The following is an 18,076-nucleotide window of genomic DNA, read 5'->3' on the forward strand; positions in this document are numbered from 1 at the left end:
TTTTGACCTTGACCTTTTTGTCTTAATACATCAAATCTTTGACTTGATACTACAGCTATTTGACTTAATACAACGTCTCTTTCTCTAATACTCGTACCTGAAACAGAAATCTCAGTTTTAGCTTAATGCTAGTAGAGTTAGCAACACAGAGAAGTGAGTCATCTTTGTACTGCTGTGAAAGGCATGTGGGTATTTTACTTGTTATAAACCAGCAGAACACATTGGAACAATGGAGATAGAAATGTTTTTTTTTTTTCTGTGCTGGGGGGCTTTATTTAAGCGAGAGCGTGTTAACATTTTGATGGATGATCGCGATCTTATCAGGCCATGAGCACGCTTTGATGGCGGTCCCGGGAAGATGGCGACCCAGGGAAGAGAGTCATCATCAAGATACCTGCAGCAGCCATGTTGTTTTGATTCTACCGACAAGGTCGTCCCGGGCCACAAATGACCAGCCAGGCTCGTGAGAAAAAAGTGAGCGTACAAGAGATGATCTGATTTTGAATCAAAATAAACAAGTGAATAAAATGTACATGTTTGTAAAATTATTGTATTAACATTTAGAATGCGATAATAAATTTCAATGAACTTTTATCATTTATAAATTAATTAAAATTTGGTACTATTTGTTTTATTTTGGTAAAAAAAATCCATTTAGTTTGAGTTAACCTGTATTATTTTTTGTTACTTTTGTATTCTTCAAATGAGTGTTTATTTTAAATTTTTTACCACTCAATATTATCAATTTAAAGGTTTTTGTGATTATAATTCATTTATTTAGTTGTAATTCATCAAAGTGCAATACAATCCATTTGAGAGTATTTTATTGTCGTATGTTGTGACTAAGTGATTGCAACACAAAGTACACTTCCGTCATTTTGTTTAGTCAAAAGAAATGATTGAACTTGTAAAATGAATTTGTCTATTCTAATCATTGTCCGTTTTATTTAAGAAGAACCCATGGGAATGAAATTTTAAACAATTTAACGAGACAATGAGGCACACCTGGATTGCACGAGTGGCTGGAGGGAGCTGATTGGATGACAGGGCTGACGAGAAGAGGCGGAGACATGTGGACAAGATATGAAAAAGAGAAACCCGACTAACTGTAACATGAAAAAAAACCTCAATCAAAACTGTCAGCTAAAACGTAGCTTGTGACATTATGAAACCTGTTAATGTTATTGAAAATGGAAATTTCCGTATGAAACAGTTAAAAATATGTTTTGCGTTTTAATGTAATAATTCATTGAGATGAATACAAAAGTTAAGTTAAAAAAACAGATACAATCGAAACAACGTTGTGACATCGTCACCCGCATATGTGACGGTGATGTTAGCATATTAGCAATTTAGCACACAGAATAAACCCAGTTGAAATTGAGAATGAATTGCTTCTAATGAACATTGGGTTCTTTTCAATGACGAACCCTATCAGAGTGGCAGCTGCTGGAACAATTTCACCCACCGACCTTTATGATCTCCAAAGTGCTTCCTCCCCCTGGGGGGCCGTAAGTGCCCCCCCTTTCACTCCCAAAACCCGAGTACATGCCGGTGCTTCAACACCAAACCAATAAAGGCATCCAGTGTCACAAAAAGTGTTCCACAGGAGGTTACACCGGGATACGTGGCGCAAAACACGAAGGTGGACAAAGTATCACTTTGGCCCGTCTTGATTTGCATGACTTTTCAAAATAACGCCCCGAAGGGATTTGAATCGTTGGCGTGACTTACTGCCGCTGATGCGCGTCGCCTCAAGACTGCCGGTTGGCCGTTGTCGCGCCAGCTGATACGAGAACTTCGATAAATAAAACAACCATTTTCAATATTACTTTCCATAGCTGCTACAGATCTAAAATTATTTTTTTTTGTATGCTCTAATTAAGGGTCAGATTGATTAATCTTTTTTTCATCATTTAAGATCCACTTTTTGTGCCCAGATGCACAAAAAGATTCAAATGCATTTTAGTGACAGTGAATGGCAATTTGTTTTTCGTTTCGTTTGTGAAAGAGAACTTTCTTTGCCAATAACATGAAAAGCATGTTGGAACTAGCAATGTCTCCGTTCTTGCAGACAGAATTTCACCTGCTCATAACCTCATCCTGTCACAATGTGTCAGATTTCACAACGACTCATTCTTTCACTTTTATTCTGACTATACAAGACCTCATATATAAAGGTATATTTACTGTATATCATATAAATATATGTATGTGTGTATATGTACATATATATAATATATATATCAACAAAACAATACAATCATAATATTATTGTCAAAATTGTGACCAAGCTGTTGAAACTTGAAATTTTTCAAATAAATGATTACGCTTTTTTTTGTATGAGTATTGTTTATTGCTAGTCATTTTTCACTTATGGATAAGACCCTGCGCTTCAATTGTTCCGAAAATCTGCTCACCTGCTGCTGTTTTGGTTAGCAAAAGATTTGAAATGGGCACAGCGTCTATTTGAATGAAGCGGAGTTGTCAGAAGTGTATTTTAGTCATGAAACAAAACGAATTTCTTTGCGTGTTGTTTATGCAACAAGCCTTCTTCTTTTCATCACAGTTTGCCCTCAAACAAGCAACGACGGTGGAATGTTTGATGTAAATAGGTGCTCACTTGCCACATTATTAGGCACGGCCGGGTTACCCGTTACTTAACAAGACCACCCTGCACCACCAAGTTCAAAAGCGCCGAGTGAATAGCTCAAAAACAGCAACTGTGTCCTGAAAGCTTACAAACGCGTGTTCAAAACGACAAAGAATCACTAAGAATTTAAGAAACTCTTTGTTTCCCCCATATAGGAAATAATGGACAAGAAATCATTGTCGCCACCAAAACTTGACCAGGTACCTTCTAATTGTGATCCTAAGTGTGATATGAGTAGCACTCCCTCTAGTGGTATGTGAAAGAATTTTTTGTATGTTTGCATTTAATTTTTAATAAATGTTGGCTTTAGAAAGAAATATTATGTACAATACTTTTCAACTGAATCATAAATTATTATTTTTTGCACATTTTTTAAATACATAATATTATTGTATTTTATGGGGGGTTTTTTTAAATAGAAAAAAAATACTGTATATTAACCTCCCTCAAATTTCAAAATATAACATCCTTATCTTCTAGTGAATCTAAAATTAACAGCAATGACAGTTACATCATATCATCCAACTTAACACATTTATTATTAAAATATATCAAAAGCATACTGTATATACTGCCTTTTTAAATGAAATGTATTATCCCTTCATATGGCAGGTTTAAGAAGCCATTTTAAAGTTTGAAATCATAATACAAATATTTTTTATACTTTTGAAATGTTCGTTCTTTTGGATATATTTTAATTATGCCATTGCGATTTCATCTTATTGCACCTCAACTTATCTTTCTTATGTCCAGTTTACCCCTTGGAAAATACCTCCTTGCCACCTTCCTTGTCTCTTTGCTTCCTCCTGATGTCATCTTCATATTTTGGCGGCTCTGACTGGCTTTCTTTTTCTTTCAAAGAAAATTCCGATAACCTGGAGCGCCTTCAAAAGACAAAATACTTGTTCCATCTGGCGGAGGCCAAGTTATTTACGACAACCTGGATTTTTTGTTGTTTTTATTACATTCAAAGCCTCGAATTACCGCGCCATTCATCTTGACGCTCACACGCCGTCCTCGGGAGGCGTTGCTATTTTTACTCAAATAAGACGAGAAACATCTCCCAGCTTTTGAAAAGGGGGCCGACATGCCTGGAATTGTCGCGCTGATGCCTTTTCCAGAGCACAGCTGGGATAAGTTTGTTCAGGCAAATTGCTGGGCGCCCAAAGAAGTCCCTCAGTGAAATGTAGACAGGCCCCTGGATGCCGGCCAGCACCGGCGAGGCCATCAAGTGCAAGGGGGAGACGACACCTCGTGAACGCTGAGGTTTAATTGTGTTGGTAAATGTCAGGGAGAGATGACAGGTTCTCTTTGGTGTCATCCACCGCGGGACCCCAGTGGGTGGACCTCGTGGTCCGCACATGTGGAGCAGCCCCCGCATTTCTGACTAAATAAGTCATTCGGATTTTTTTTTTTTTTGGCAACGTCCGACTGGAGATACGATACAGCTGAAGCGCTACATTGAGTTGCCCCCAAAGTCAGACAATATGGAGATCACATTCAAATCTCCAGGGGGGGCGGGATGTATCAAAAGTCATTTAAAAGTCAAAATCTCGCGAGATCTCAGCAAGTGCCATGAGACTTTATGTTGGTGAGTGTCATGTTTCGATTCAGTGGCAAATCAGGTCCTGTCACGTCCTGCTCGTTCTAATCATGGCGACCAGTCTACTCGCATCCTGTCCAGTCATGGCGACCAGTCTACTTGCGTTTTGTCCAGTCATGACGACCAGTCTACTCGCGCCCCATCCAGTCATGACGACCAGTCTACTCGCGCCCCATCCAGTCATGGCGACGAGTTTACTTGCCCCCTGTCCAGTCATGGCGACCAGTTTACTCGCGCCCCGTCCAGTCATGACGACCAGTTTACTCGCGTCCCGTCCAGTCATGACGACCAGTTTACTCGCGTCCTGTCCAGTCATGGCGACCAGTATACTCGCGTCCCGCCCAGTCATGGCGACCAGTCTACTCGCGTCCCGTCCAGTCATGGCGACCAGTCTACTCACGTCCCCTACAGTCATGGCGACCAGTCTACTCGCGTCCCGTACAGTCATGGCGACCAGTCTACTCGCGTCCCGTCCAGTCATGGCGACCAGTCTACTCACGTCCCCTACAGTCATGGCGACCAGTCTACTCGCGCCCCATCCAGTCATGGCAACCAGTCTACTTGTGTCCCGCCCAGTCATGGCGACCAGTCTACTCGCATCCCGTCCAGTCATGGCGACCAGTCCAGTCACGTCACGTCCAGTCATGGTTGTCTGCTCACCTTTCTCCCTATGGTTAATAAAAGTACCTCGCATTGCACTTGATTCCTGTTTCCCTGCATTTGGGTCCACCATCCTTCATTCACTCACGTTCCCTCATGACAGTGAGTATCTAAAGGGCTGGACTGGCACAAAAAAAATCGGCCCTGGCATTTTGACTTAGGCACGCTGTCCCAGTCCGACTAACATGTAGTTCTGCCACTGATGTTTCAGTTTGCTATCTATATTCGAAATGGATTAATGGACTGGTCCCTCTAAATTGTGGGCCAGTCTCTTGGGGTAAAATGTAGGAAAATAATAATTAAAAACACCCACTAAAATGCATTGCAAAAGAAATGTTACATTTTTATTTAACTCTTAACACTTAAAAATCTTTAAAACAATTCTGGTAAACATCCAGTATATTTTCCATGAAAAATTGGGAGTAAAGGCGCTAATAAATGTATATATATATAAATATGTGCATCTAATCTTAAATAACTGTTTTAAAACTTTTATTTAGGTAACTTTTGTTTGAGTAGGGTCACTTGTATCTCACTGTAAATATTTTAGGATTTACAATATAGATATGTATTTAAATATATGCATTAAATATGTTAATTGTAAAGCAAGGCAGCTTTATTTTTGTAGCACACGTATATAAGGTAACTCCTTGTGTTTTACATTATACAAAACAGCATTCAAAGGCAAGAGGTTTCTAAGCAAAATACAGAAATAAAAAGTAGTTGACTAAATTTACTAAAAGAACGTATGGCACAATACATGCTTAAAAGACCTTAATCAAAGATATGGAGGGGGAGCAAAGTTTTTAACTTGGATTAAGCATTTACACTTGGGGCCAACTTCAGTTCTGTTATCTTATTCTATTTACGTGCAGCATAACAGCTAAATGCTGATGCACCATGTTTGCTTTCAACTCCGGGCTCCACTAATTGACCTGATTCTGCTGAATGCATTTTTAAAATTTGCCTATTAATGCTGTGATGTAGCGGGTCAAAATGAAGGATTTTTTTAATTGAAAACATCTGGTATACATTTTTTTACAACCTTTAAAAAAAATATATACATTTGATTTTGCATTGCATGTTTTTTTTATGATTAAGCATACAGTAGGCAACATATCATGGCCAAGAAGCGAACACAGCAAGAGGCTCGGTGGAGCCTTTGAACCCAAATGACTGGAAGCGACTTTGTGCTACTTTTTCACATTTTCCCACTTGACGGCGACGCTCCGCTGGGACCTAACGCGAAACAGGTGGACATCCTTAAGGCCGTAAGAAAACAGCCCAAAAAGCATAACAAGGCCCCTGCGGTTTCCCCGTAAGTGTGCCCTCATTTACCATATGCAGCCGCATATATCAAGGATATAATCATTAACGAGCGGTTCACGGGGAGGTCGTGCGCGAGCCCTTCGAGGCCGGCTCGGGGATCGTTTGCTTTCCCCTGAAAACCACAAGAGAGCCGGCCTGAGCAAATGTTATGCTTTGCATGTTTCACAGAGCTCAGTGGCCACTATTTCCTTTCACTAGCAATGACAAATCAAGACGCAGGATAGAGTTGCCACTAATGGCTTATCCTCTGCGGATTTCTTTCCTTTTTCCTTTTTTTTTTTTTTTTTTAAAGGAAATTTCCCTCAGCATGCCAAGCGATTCAACATGCATGACCCGACGTGTTGAGATTGAGCTAAAAAAAAAGGAAGTGATGACATCCTCATTGTCTCGCTTCATTCTAAATAGAGAAGCGAGGTGCTGGCAGATATTCTTGATTGGGATGTAGCTGCCAGTACCGAATGGCCCACGGGCCGGTGGGTTGTTGGTTGCAGTAATAATGTACAGGTAATTAAATACAATTCAATGTAATTAAATATGGTTCCATCCAGTGAAATTACATCATTTGCGCAACAACACCCCTAACATCCATCCACCATCTTACCAAATGGCCCAAATTTTTCATACCACAAAAACAAAAACATCAAAATATGTGCGACCAAATGAAAAACATGGTGGACGATTAAGAGATTTCTACTTCCTGCTTCTTTGTTTTCATTGTGTTATATGTATGTAAACTGTTCACTCTAATATTTTGTATTGTTCCTGTAAATTATTGTTGTCAATAAAGTTAGTTAAAAAAAACAACAACAACAAAGTGTTGTTCATAGGTCATAGGTGTCCTACGCTGCCCCCTATAGTCTGGGAGATGGATTTAATTTTACAATTTAATTTAGTGTCAGCCTGATTTAGTAAATGTGTCAAGCATAAATCAAGCTAAGGCAGACATATGGATATTCTACACTGGGGACTCAAAAATATATATAGATTAAAAAATATATATTAAAGAATAGACAAAAAAAAATCAAATTAAAAAAAACACAATTTTAAAAAATATACAAATATAGAAAATACAGTTAAAACCCAAAATTACCAGATGAAAAAAAAAACACCACAGTAGTAAAATAAGAAAAAATACAAAAATATTTGTTTAAAAATAAAACCCATTAGTAAACGTGTGTGTGCATATGTGTGTATCTATAAACAGTACTATTGGAAACTGTGTTATTTCCCAAAAACAATGATCACTGAATTGCAGCAAGAGCAGAGAGACAGATGTTTTACTTTCTTGAGCAACGTGCACCAATTCACGTATCCATCGCGTTGTTGATGCGCGCACTGAGCCTGATTGATTCCTTGTTTTTCTAGCAAAGCACACCGCGGCCCAGCAGGTTGACGCAGGCCCCGACACAAGCTACTTTCATACGGACGCTCGACCTCGCCCTGCTAGAAAAACAGCCAGCGTACACACTCCACGTCTCTGACAGGATGGCTTATTTCGTTTTTCTTCTTTGTCGTTGCGAGAAAAAAAAAAAAGGCCTCGTTACATGCTTCTCTGACACGTTTCATTATCACCCGCACAAAAGCGACAGTGAAAGACGACATGATCCCTGCCGCTCATTCATCACGGGGCCCGAGGTTTCCGCGTCGTTCGGGTCGATAAGCGCCCGGCTGAAACCGGAGCCGATTTCTTGCTAAATTCCGCCATTAGTCACAGGCCCGTGTTTCAGGGATTAGCCAATCCCTACGAGAGAGTGGGGGCAATTGTCGTCTGGCGCAGCGTGTTTAAGTAGTGTTTGTTTAGCGAGCATTTCTTTAAAGTGGTGTCATGCTTTTAGAGGGGATTGGCCGGCTGTAAAATTCCGGGGCCCTTTGAGGTTTGCAGTGATCCGAGCACAAAGGAGTGCGCGGGGGCGAGTGGGGAAACAGTACAGTAGGTTTCAAGGCGTCTAATGGTTACTTTGTGCGTGGATTGACTTGTTGCGGAGACGCTTAGCAGTGAGTGACGCGATCGCCTTTCGGCAACAAAGTCAAGCGTTCAAAGCAGTGCTGGGAAGTAAGTAGAAATGCAGTCGACCCCAGCATAGTCGCCGCTCGGCATTGGTGAATTGGCCTACAATCCACCCCGCTTCTCCATTGCAGGTTTCTGCTGGCGCTCCCGTTGTTTTGCAGACTGTAGTCTAAATCTCATTTACGTTGGGTGTAATTCCACTGCTCACCACTAGATGGTGGCACACTGGTTGTTTTGAGACGGTACACATTTGAAAGAGGAATGAAAACAGGAAGTATTTCAGCACAACGTAATTTTTGTTGAAATTTATTGCATGTCAATCTTCTTCAACCCTGTTTTTTTTTTTTTTTTTTACACCTACAGAAAGCGATGGTTGTAGGTTTATATAATAATGTACATAATTCACAATTATTATTGATGCATATTATGAGGTAAGTTAAGTTTGTTAGTTTGGAAAAGATGGGATTTGTTTACTGTAAACACAGAAGGATTGGTACACTGTTTTACAATATTTTTGTGTTATCCATGTTCTTGCTCTCTCAATACATTATATGTTTCGAAAACATTTAAGTGCCATAAATTAGTAACATTACACAACAACACTATTTTGTGTTATTCACTGAAAATCTGGACTATTGCATTTTTTTTGTGCTAAGGCTAAAGCAACTTGCCCATCTGGTAGAATCTTTTTGTTGTTGATGAGTTTGAGTTATTTCATCTGTACTTATTTATTGATTTATTGATTTATTTTTGCCAGCTTTTGAATGCGCCTTGTGCAGCTCCTGAAAGTTCAGTATGTTTCAACTTGTAACTTCTACTTGCGTGTAGTCTACTTTGCGTTACAATTTGCCTGTATTCCCCATTTATGATTGTGTACAAATGCCAAAAGATGAATCTAATGACATAAGTCATTCACACCCAGCCATTTTCACTGAAGCAACTCCCTTCGCCCCTGGCTGTTTTACTGGATTTTGACTGATTTTGCAAAGCCCACAGAATATTGTGTTATATTGCTATAAAAACATGGAAGCTACCAAAAGAAAGATTCGAGTCTCTCCTTTCATCAGGAAAAAAGTACATTTCTATCCATTTCCGTTTTGCATCAATTAGCATTAGAATATAGCTAAGTTTCGTCATTATTTACAAATTTGTTTAGAACTGTGGGTAAATGAGCTTGTTTACTTTTACTTGTTGATCTCTTATACTCTGCTGCCACCTGCTGGCCGTTTTTGTAATCACTACCATTGCTTCACCTGTGCAGTTCAGAGGCTGTATCAAAGCCTTCTGTATGCTCTAGCATATTTTTTTTTTTTTTAAACCCCGTATAAATACATCTTTGGGACACTTAAAACATTTAAAATAGAACACATTTATACATTTTTAGGAGCAAATGAGTTAATAGCATTTATGTAAAGTGCTATGCACATATATTCATTTGTTTGACGGCATATCATTGTGCTAGCATTTAATTCAGGTTAGTTTGCTAGCTAATACGGTTGATGAGCATTGTGTTTAAGGTGGTATGTTTCTGAATTTAACTACTGAAAGCATCCGATTTGGTGGATGGATGCTTTACGACTCTCCGTTATGAAAAAATAAAATGTTTCAATATATGCTTGAATACGATTTCTTTCAATTAAATTACCCTAATTCCCATGAAAAGTATACAATCAGGATATTTTTTTTAAATCCCTATGAAAATGTACCTAAACTTTCTGGAAATTGTACACGTTTTTGCAAAAAAGTAGCAACCAAACGTGGCATTACTAAGCATCTGTATTCATGTGTGCTGATCCAGACGTGTACATGAGGTCACACACTTCACGGCTCATCTGCCGCGGTCACCTTAGATTTCTCCCTCCAAGACCGCCATTTGTCATTTCTCATGAAAGGGAAGCCCTGGCTAGATTTACGGGGCAGGTGCGCCTCGGCACGCCTCCCGTCGCCGAGCGTTCCCGCGGGAGCGCTGTCTGCTAGCTGAAGCGACTCTCTCCGACTCGTCTGCCTGAGATCTTTTTCCAAGATGGAACAGGGGTCAGGCGGGAGGCCGGGGGAAGAGAGAAAGCGCTGTCAGGAGGAAACTCGCCTTTGTAGTTGCCTGTGCTGCAGGTGTTCTGCCATTCATTGTTAAAGCGTGCTGTTTAATATTACCGCCCCGGGCCGCCGCGATGCTACGCCTGAGAGAAATATGGACTGTCGGGACAACACAAGAGCGCACATGTTGATTTAAAGTAGCATGTGCGTAGCATCCTGCAGGCTCTCGACAGGAAATCTGCAACAATTTCGGAGCTAATCGCCGGCACGTGAGGCGACATTGTTTTTAACACGCCGCACATGAGACAATACTGTATCAACATCATTGACATGATGAGAGACAATTTACAAAGACGTTTTAATTGTAAGGTTTGCGGCGTTGGTGCAAATGTGAAGTCATAATTAATGTGTTAAAGTTAGCGCTTTATGTGGCACCGCTAACACTAACCCCAAACCATCAGCCTAAACACGAACGCAAAGTAATAATTTGGAGGTTGGTGGACAAGTTAATAATTGATATGGCAACCCCAGCCCTAACCTCAACCGCAACCATAACAATGGCCCTAACCACCAAGATTACACATAATTATCAGCCTAAAACGCTAATCCTAAACTCTAATCTTGGGGGGAAAAAAATAAGTACAGTTGCTCAACTTTCTCATTTACTCACAGCCATTTTCACTGAAGCAACCCCCTTCGCTCCCGGCTGTTTTACTGGATTTTGACTGATTTTGCAAGGCACACAGAATATTGTGTTCTATTGCTAAGAAAACATGGAACATGCAAAAGAAAAATTTGAGTCTCTTCTTTCATCAGCAAAAAACTTATATTTGTATCTGTTTCCGTTTTGCAGCAATTAGCATTAGAATATAGCTACGTTTAATCATTATTCACAAATCTGTTTAAAACAGTGGGGAAAAGAGCTTGTTGTAACATGGCCCTGGTTGATCTCTTATACACTGCTGGCCGTTTTTTGTAATAATTACCATTGCTTAAAACGACCTTTGCAGGTCAGAGGCTGCATCAAAGCCTTCCGTATGCTCTAGTATGAGAAAGAGTAAAAAAACAAAACGTATAAATGCGTTTTTGGGACCATGGCAATATTTAAAATAGAAGGTTTTTATACGTTTTGGGAAGCAAATGAGTCAAACAAACCTTTTGCTATCTCGCAGATGTGTCTTCACTTCACATTTTGGGCCGAACTTACGAAAAGTTTGCAACTTGACTGTGTATGAAAACAGATGTGGAAGCTGATCTAAAACACGCAAAATTCCCACGCACTTTATTTAGACAGTAGCGGAATGAGTATATGCAAATTGTGGTATTTAGTTGAGTACATCTAGAAGTGTTTCGATTACATTTAGGGGGTATTTCTGTATATTTTAGTATTAAAGTAACTTTTAGAGAGTATTCCAGTAGATTTAAGAATATTTACGTAACTTTTAATAAGTATATGAATACATCCAAGAGTGTTTAGAAATTAGATCACATTGTACATGACCACTTGGGCCTAATAATCACCTGTATTTTAACGGTGATCATTTTGGTGTTACTTGAAAAGAACGTATATTTTTGAGGTGGTACTGATACCTGTGTATCTCGATGCAACGCGCTTACTGGCTACCCCAAAATTATCAGTGATCAATGTAGAAATATGTTTGTTTGCCTCTTCCAATGACACTTTTCATCCCATCATTTCCAACTTCAAATTGCGCTTTTGGCGCTCTCCCAAATTTTTTATTGTAAAAACCAACAGAGCGGCCTAAATCTTTCCAATACTGAAGTCTTCACCACTCTTTACCCCTGTTGCCAACAACATGCGTCATCTGTTAGAGTGAGTGTCCACACAATTTAGCGCCTGCTATTTGGGATCATAGTACAGTAAATCAGGCCCTTTGTGTTTTCCTGGTCTCTTGTTGCTAGGCAGAATTCACAGGGCTTAATCTTAAATGCCCCATTGGCCAATGGGGTAAACTGTGCCCACAGCAGATCAAAGGTTTCGCACATTCCTCAAACAACTAACAAGATTTCTGATCTGCTAGATACGGTGGGGCCGTGCACTTCTTGCCCCTGGTGCAAAAATGTCCGCCAAACAAGTGCTCCGTTCCGTCTCTGTGATTGAGTTGTGTCTTTGCTTGGAATGGGACCAAATGGCGTAAAACACACAAGTGGTGAATGTTTTTTTTCAAGGCTGCGTGTGTTTCCAACTTTTTTAAAGCGCATGTGGTTCGGGCTTGTCACAGTGGATACCTGCCTGCGCATAGGCGCATCCGGCATCTGTGAGACGTTAAGAGCGCTTCATCTTCGACTCGTCCGCACAGCGAGGGCGTAAAAGAAAGGTACGACGGCTCCATCTGCAAGTCATATGTGGACTAAATGTGTTTTGCCTTCCGTTCCTTGTTGAATTAGTTCAGCGATGGTATGCAAGTGGTCAGAAGTAACAAAGCGCACACACTGAGCTTTGTTACTGTTCATTTGAGAGAAAAAAAGTTTTTGTACTTTACTTTACTTGACTCTTTTTTTTTTTGACGACTTCTGCTTTCTCTTACTTTGTCAAAATAGGCTTGTGAAATGTTTCGACATCAATGGATGATGGCATGATTCAAATTAAATGTAAATTGAGAGAGGTAAATAACGTGGTTGTGATCGTTATTGACTGATTGAGGTCTTTGAGTCGTTTTAAAAAACAAAAAGTCTCAGCGACATGGAGGAACGTGAACCATGCGGCATTAGTGATGACGACCTTCAGACGCAATGTGACGAAAACATTTCTTTAGTGCCAGCATTAAAAAAATAATAATAATAAATAAAAAAAAAACATTCTCCTGCTGCAAATAGTAAAAATCCGCTACTAATGGAAACCCTCCAAAAAGTTTTATAACTGCCACAAGTTGGCGGCAAAGCACTACTTAACAGTAAATATTACACAGGGCTTTGGTCTGAGAACAAAACCAACGCATCGAGTTTTTCAATTAATCATATAGGAACTGCTCAAACAAAAACAAAAGAAAATAGTTGACTTCACAAGTAGCTCATCGCCAATATGTCAGCAGGATTGTGTTATTGTTTTCATAAGATAAATGAGCTTTTTTTGTTTTGTTTACAACATTAGCAAAGCTATGGGTACATAGCACAAAAGCATAGCCCAATGCTAGCTAGCCCAATGCTAGCTAGCGCTTGGTTTGAAAAACAAAATTGTTGTTCTTTTCATTGTGTCATGTTACCCCAAAGGGTATTTATTACAATTATCAGTAAAAATTCATTGTTACTTGAGTCAAAATGAGTCAAATCAGTACTTTTACCGGTCTTTTTTTCTGACAAGTACTGTTTGTAGTTCTAGGAGAAAGTGTGAATACAATCGCCACCTCTGATGCATGTTGTGACTTATGGTTTATTTCCACTTACCGCCATACTCTGGGATTCCGCGCTTTGAACGCCGCAGCCCCGGATCACCCAAGAAAAGTTGCTCGTGATGGATCCGAGCAGATGCGTCACAGCCACGCTTTGGCGCATTAAGACCAATTGTGTCAGGTCAAACGCTTTTCCTGTTCTTTGACCTAATGGGGAAAAAAAAGCGCCGTTGAAGTCGGATGAAGATGTGAAAAGACCCATCTCTCAGCATTTACACAATAATAGTCAAATACATGAAAAATGATATTACATGATCAAACAAACCCAATTTAGATGGTGCAAAAAAAATCTTCTTTTGAAATTGCTCATTTGTCTATATGTCCACCAAATTTTGTGTTGATTAGTGAAACTGGCGTTGAGGGCTAATTTTTGAAAACTTTCTAGGATGTTCTACCCAGAAAGTTTTGGAACACTTAAATACAACAATTTTCATCGAGATACACATGAGTAAAAATTTGCACTTCCTTTCCTCAGTCTCTCCTTCGGTCTCTTGAGGTTTCCCTGATTTTTTTTTTTTTTTTGGATTTGTTGGAATTTAGATGTTTCTTGGGTTGGGGAAGAATTCTGGTGGGTGGCCCGGTGGGTGGTGTCTGGTCGGTGCTGGATTTCACCTTCCTTGGTTTTCTTTGGTCCCCTCGGGTCTCCTGACGGCGGTGTTCGGTTTAGGTGAACGGTTTGAGATTTTTTCTAATAGGTTTTTGGTGAGCTAACAAATACACGCACGCACGCACGCACATACACATACTCATACAATTTTTATATATATATATATATATATATATATATATATATATATATATATATATATATATATAAATAATAATAATAATAATAAAAAAAATAAAATAAAAATAAAGAGCAATGATGATGACATTTCCGAATGAACAATACTGAGCTCTTTAAAAAAAAAAAAAAGTATTTACACACACTTGTGGACACGTAAACAATGATGTCAGCTGTGGCTTCACTGCCTTGTCAAGTCTTCCTCTATCTCCTGTGCAAACATCCACTTGGCCGTCTGCCACCGGCCATAAAAAACAAGTGCACCACAATGTAAGTAATGGCCATTCAAATGCCAGAAAAAAAGCCTTGCCACCAATTGTGGCTCATCTCTAAATAAATGAGGGCCGCACCCTTGTTTGCGCACACCTGCAGACGACCATGCACTATCTGCGTGTGTGTGCGTGCGTGTGTGTGAGAATGGGGAGTCCATGGGCCATATAAGGACCCAAGAGGATTTGGTGCAGACCTCCATGCAATTCTAAAAGCAAATCAGGAAGTGTTTATTTTAACATTTAGATTAAAAAATGCCAGTTAAAATGACATCTTCACGTCTGAAATTTGATCAGGATTTAGAGATAAAGCACTTCATTTCTTTTAACTTAAGTATGGACATTAATTGGATTATTATTAAAGGATGAAGCGGTGCCATTGTGACCGTGGCGGCCTTTGAAGAGGTTAGAAATTTAAATAAAATGTCACGCCACTGACTGGTCTACCGGAGTCTTTTTCAAGGTGACTGCCATGCCGCAACCGCTCGGCCTTTCACTGCCAAATGATTGCGGCTGAGCCTTTTTCTGGCTCACTGGACCTGAGTGGGTCCGCAGGCCGCAAGGTGACTTGGTTTTGTTGATTTGGGTAGCATTTACATCCGTTTCCTGTGTGGATGACCCAATAAGAAAATGGCAGTCGGGCCCAAGAGGGGAAGTCAAGCTCAAAGATCAAATGCTTTTGTTAATTGAGTCGAGATATTCAAATGAGGGCCTGTGTCAGGATGGGGCATTTTGAATGTGCTGTTGTCCAACCCAAGGATTGCGGGCCAGAGTGCAGCCAGACAATTCCGCAGTTTTTGAGGTAATAACTAATAACAAGTACCAAGTAATGCTCTCCATCAATCTTGGATACAAACCATCATTCTAAGGCTGAGGGATAAAAAAATTAAAACAAAGATCTACCCCCCCCCCCCCCAATATTGCGATTTAACATGTGATTCTTTTTTCAAGTCCTCTTCCCCCATATGTGTGTGTGTGTGTGTGTGTGTGTGTGTGTGTGTGTGTGTGTGTGCGTGTGCGTGTGTGTGTGCACAATAAACAATATTAGATTTATTAGAGATAAATGTTTTGGGCTTTTGGGTTAGGGTCATGCAAAAACAAAGGCAAATGAACCAGGACTAATATGAAAGACGGTTTACATTTGTTAACTTGCTAATCACTTTGACCGTTAAGCGTACATGAAAGCAGCTTCACATAATTCTACCAAACAAGTGTGGCATAAACATAAATCAGTAAATCAGATTACAACAATGCTACGCCCCTTAAATGCGCACAGCCAACAAACGGAAACTGCAGTACATACACTGACTACAAATGAGAAAAACAGCTTATTCATTCACTTAAAAAAAAAAATCTTCTTTTTTTTTTAAACGGTGCCCCCCCCCCCCCCCCCCCTCAATTAATTTCAATAGGTAAAATAGCCATGAATGGGCAACCGTGAGGCGGGAACTGTTGGGCGTTGCTGTCACCTTGTGGTCAACGTAAGGACTTCACACAAGGGGGCCCCCAAAAAATAATCAGTATGTATCCCTTTTCTAAAGCTTGTTAAATCAATTCACTATTTTCATATACGTCTATTAACGTTTTTCACATAAACTGGTCTTTGTCCCTTTTATTTTAAACGTATTTCCTCCCTCAGTACGCCACAAAGTTACAGCAGTAGTTGTACAGTACAGTCCAAAATACAGCCAGGAAAGAAAACACCATGATCGACAAGGCAAGTAGCAAATAGACAAAAGGAACGAGCGAAAGAGGCGGGACATCCTGTGAATCCGGCCAATGGGCGACGGCACCAACGAACTCAACTTTAAATATGTCAGCAAAACAGCACGGAGGGGGAGTGAACTTGACGACTGCAGTCATATTTTAGAGAAACATTAGATTATTTTCATCTGCTGCTGTGTGCCACTTTCACTTGGACCGAGAGGTAAATGATCTCAACGTGGGGGCTGGGGCCTTGTCACCGTATGTGGCGTGTTTTTAACCGCGTTGCGTTGCTTGTAGCTGTCAAAACTTTTCTGACGCGGACCGCTCGCTTTGGAAGAGGGAGAGAGAGGGAGAGAGAGTCCACAGAATCAGAACCAGCTAGCACGTTAGCCACCTAGCTTAGCGTTAGCTTAGACGTACATGCGAGGGGTGGGAGGGGTGTGTGTGTGTGTGTCAGCCAGAAAATGGCCCCAAAAGGCAACATTGGTGGACGTCCACTAACATATTCGACATGTTAGATGTGACTAAGCCGTGCGTGGTTACCTGTAGCCCCGGTCACTGTGCTGACTTTGATCCCACAAGTGACGTTCCGCCATCATGGCCACCGTGTTTTTGGAGGGGGGAAGCCATGATCCAATCAACAGTCCGCTTCAAGTGTTACCTTGGGAGCAAAACGCTAACGGCGCTCGCGTTTATTAAGACACATTTTTGATTTGGTACATTACATCATGTTGTGGTTAACGCTGGGTGTAATGTTTTATAAAAACGTTGCTACTTGCTAGAATGTGGGGCACTTGGCGCTCTGTGCCAAATAGACTGCAGTACAGTAATCATAGTAACATGCAGTTCATGATTATTATTATTTTTTTTTTTAAAGAAGAAGCTTTGATTAGAGGAGTTACTTTCACTTTCCATTGACACTCATCCTTTTTTTCTTTAAAAAAATAGTTGGGCAAGATGTAATGTGATCTCTTCAAACATAGGCTTACATGTGTTTTCATAAAGTCTAAGTTTTAATTGACACACAATGGAGGGGTAACGTCCGTTTTAATTGACACAAAATGGAGGAGAAATGTACTTTCTATTTAACAAAACGGAGAACGACTATAAATTGTAATTTATACAAAATGGTTATTACATAGGCGCATACATTTTAAAGTGGAACGTTTCAGTTAGATTCAACATTCAGTTCGAGAGGGCATGATACAATGTAGACATTTTACAATATGAAAAAACTTGTCATTGCTTTAAATGTAGCATTCCCTTTATTTTGTATATCAAAGTCAATACAAGCGTATTTGTAGCCACTGTCATTTTTATTAAAATTTACTTTAACATGTAAAAGCTCTCCAAAGCCCTAACTGTTCAACTTAATTATATTAAATGAAACACCAAATCATTATCCAAAGAAGAATCATCCTATTTTTTTCCTCAACATTTGAAATCTGCATTTGACCCATCATAGCAAACACACACTATTAGTGGCACTCACAGGAACTTCAACATAAAAACGATTTACAATTATTTTTTATAATCAGGTCATCGACCAGTTCAAGCTATATTGAGATTGATTCATTAATTTGTGTTTTACTTTTAAATGACTACAAATAGAGGGCTCG

The 18,076-nt window shown here is 39.9% G+C and overlaps 1 protein-coding gene and 1 long non-coding RNA gene across 3 annotated transcripts in view; one reads left to right on the forward strand and one right to left on the reverse strand.

Annotated features, from left to right (window-relative positions):
* The window catches only part of LOC147173347 (uncharacterized), a 52,536-nt gene extending 35,474 nt beyond the window's left edge, over nucleotides 1-17,062 (reverse strand). Inside the window, exons 1-2 of the long non-coding RNA XR_015094763.1 lie at nucleotides 17,001-17,062; nucleotides 13,693-13,844 (exon numbers count right to left, since the gene is read on the reverse strand). This is a non-coding gene — a long non-coding RNA (uncharacterized LOC147173347). The remainder of the gene's footprint in view (nucleotides 1-13,692; nucleotides 13,845-17,000) is intronic.
* smarca2 (SWI/SNF related BAF chromatin remodeling complex subunit ATPase 2) overlaps nucleotides 16,545-18,076 on the forward strand; it is a 31,491-nt gene continuing 29,959 nt past the window's right edge. For both annotated transcript variants that reach the window (XM_086075010.1, XM_086075011.1), the window contains exon 1: nucleotides 16,545-16,677. The gene's annotated coding sequence lies outside the window, so the exon portion shown is untranslated. The remainder of the gene's footprint in view (nucleotides 16,678-18,076) is intronic.

The sequence above is a fragment of the Leptonotus elevatus genome, chromosome 5 (assembly GCF_054856555.1).
Source record: "Leptonotus elevatus isolate MCC_2025b chromosome 5, RoL_Lele_1.0, whole genome shotgun sequence".
Lineage (NCBI taxonomy): Eukaryota > Metazoa > Chordata > Actinopteri > Syngnathiformes > Syngnathidae > Leptonotus > Leptonotus elevatus.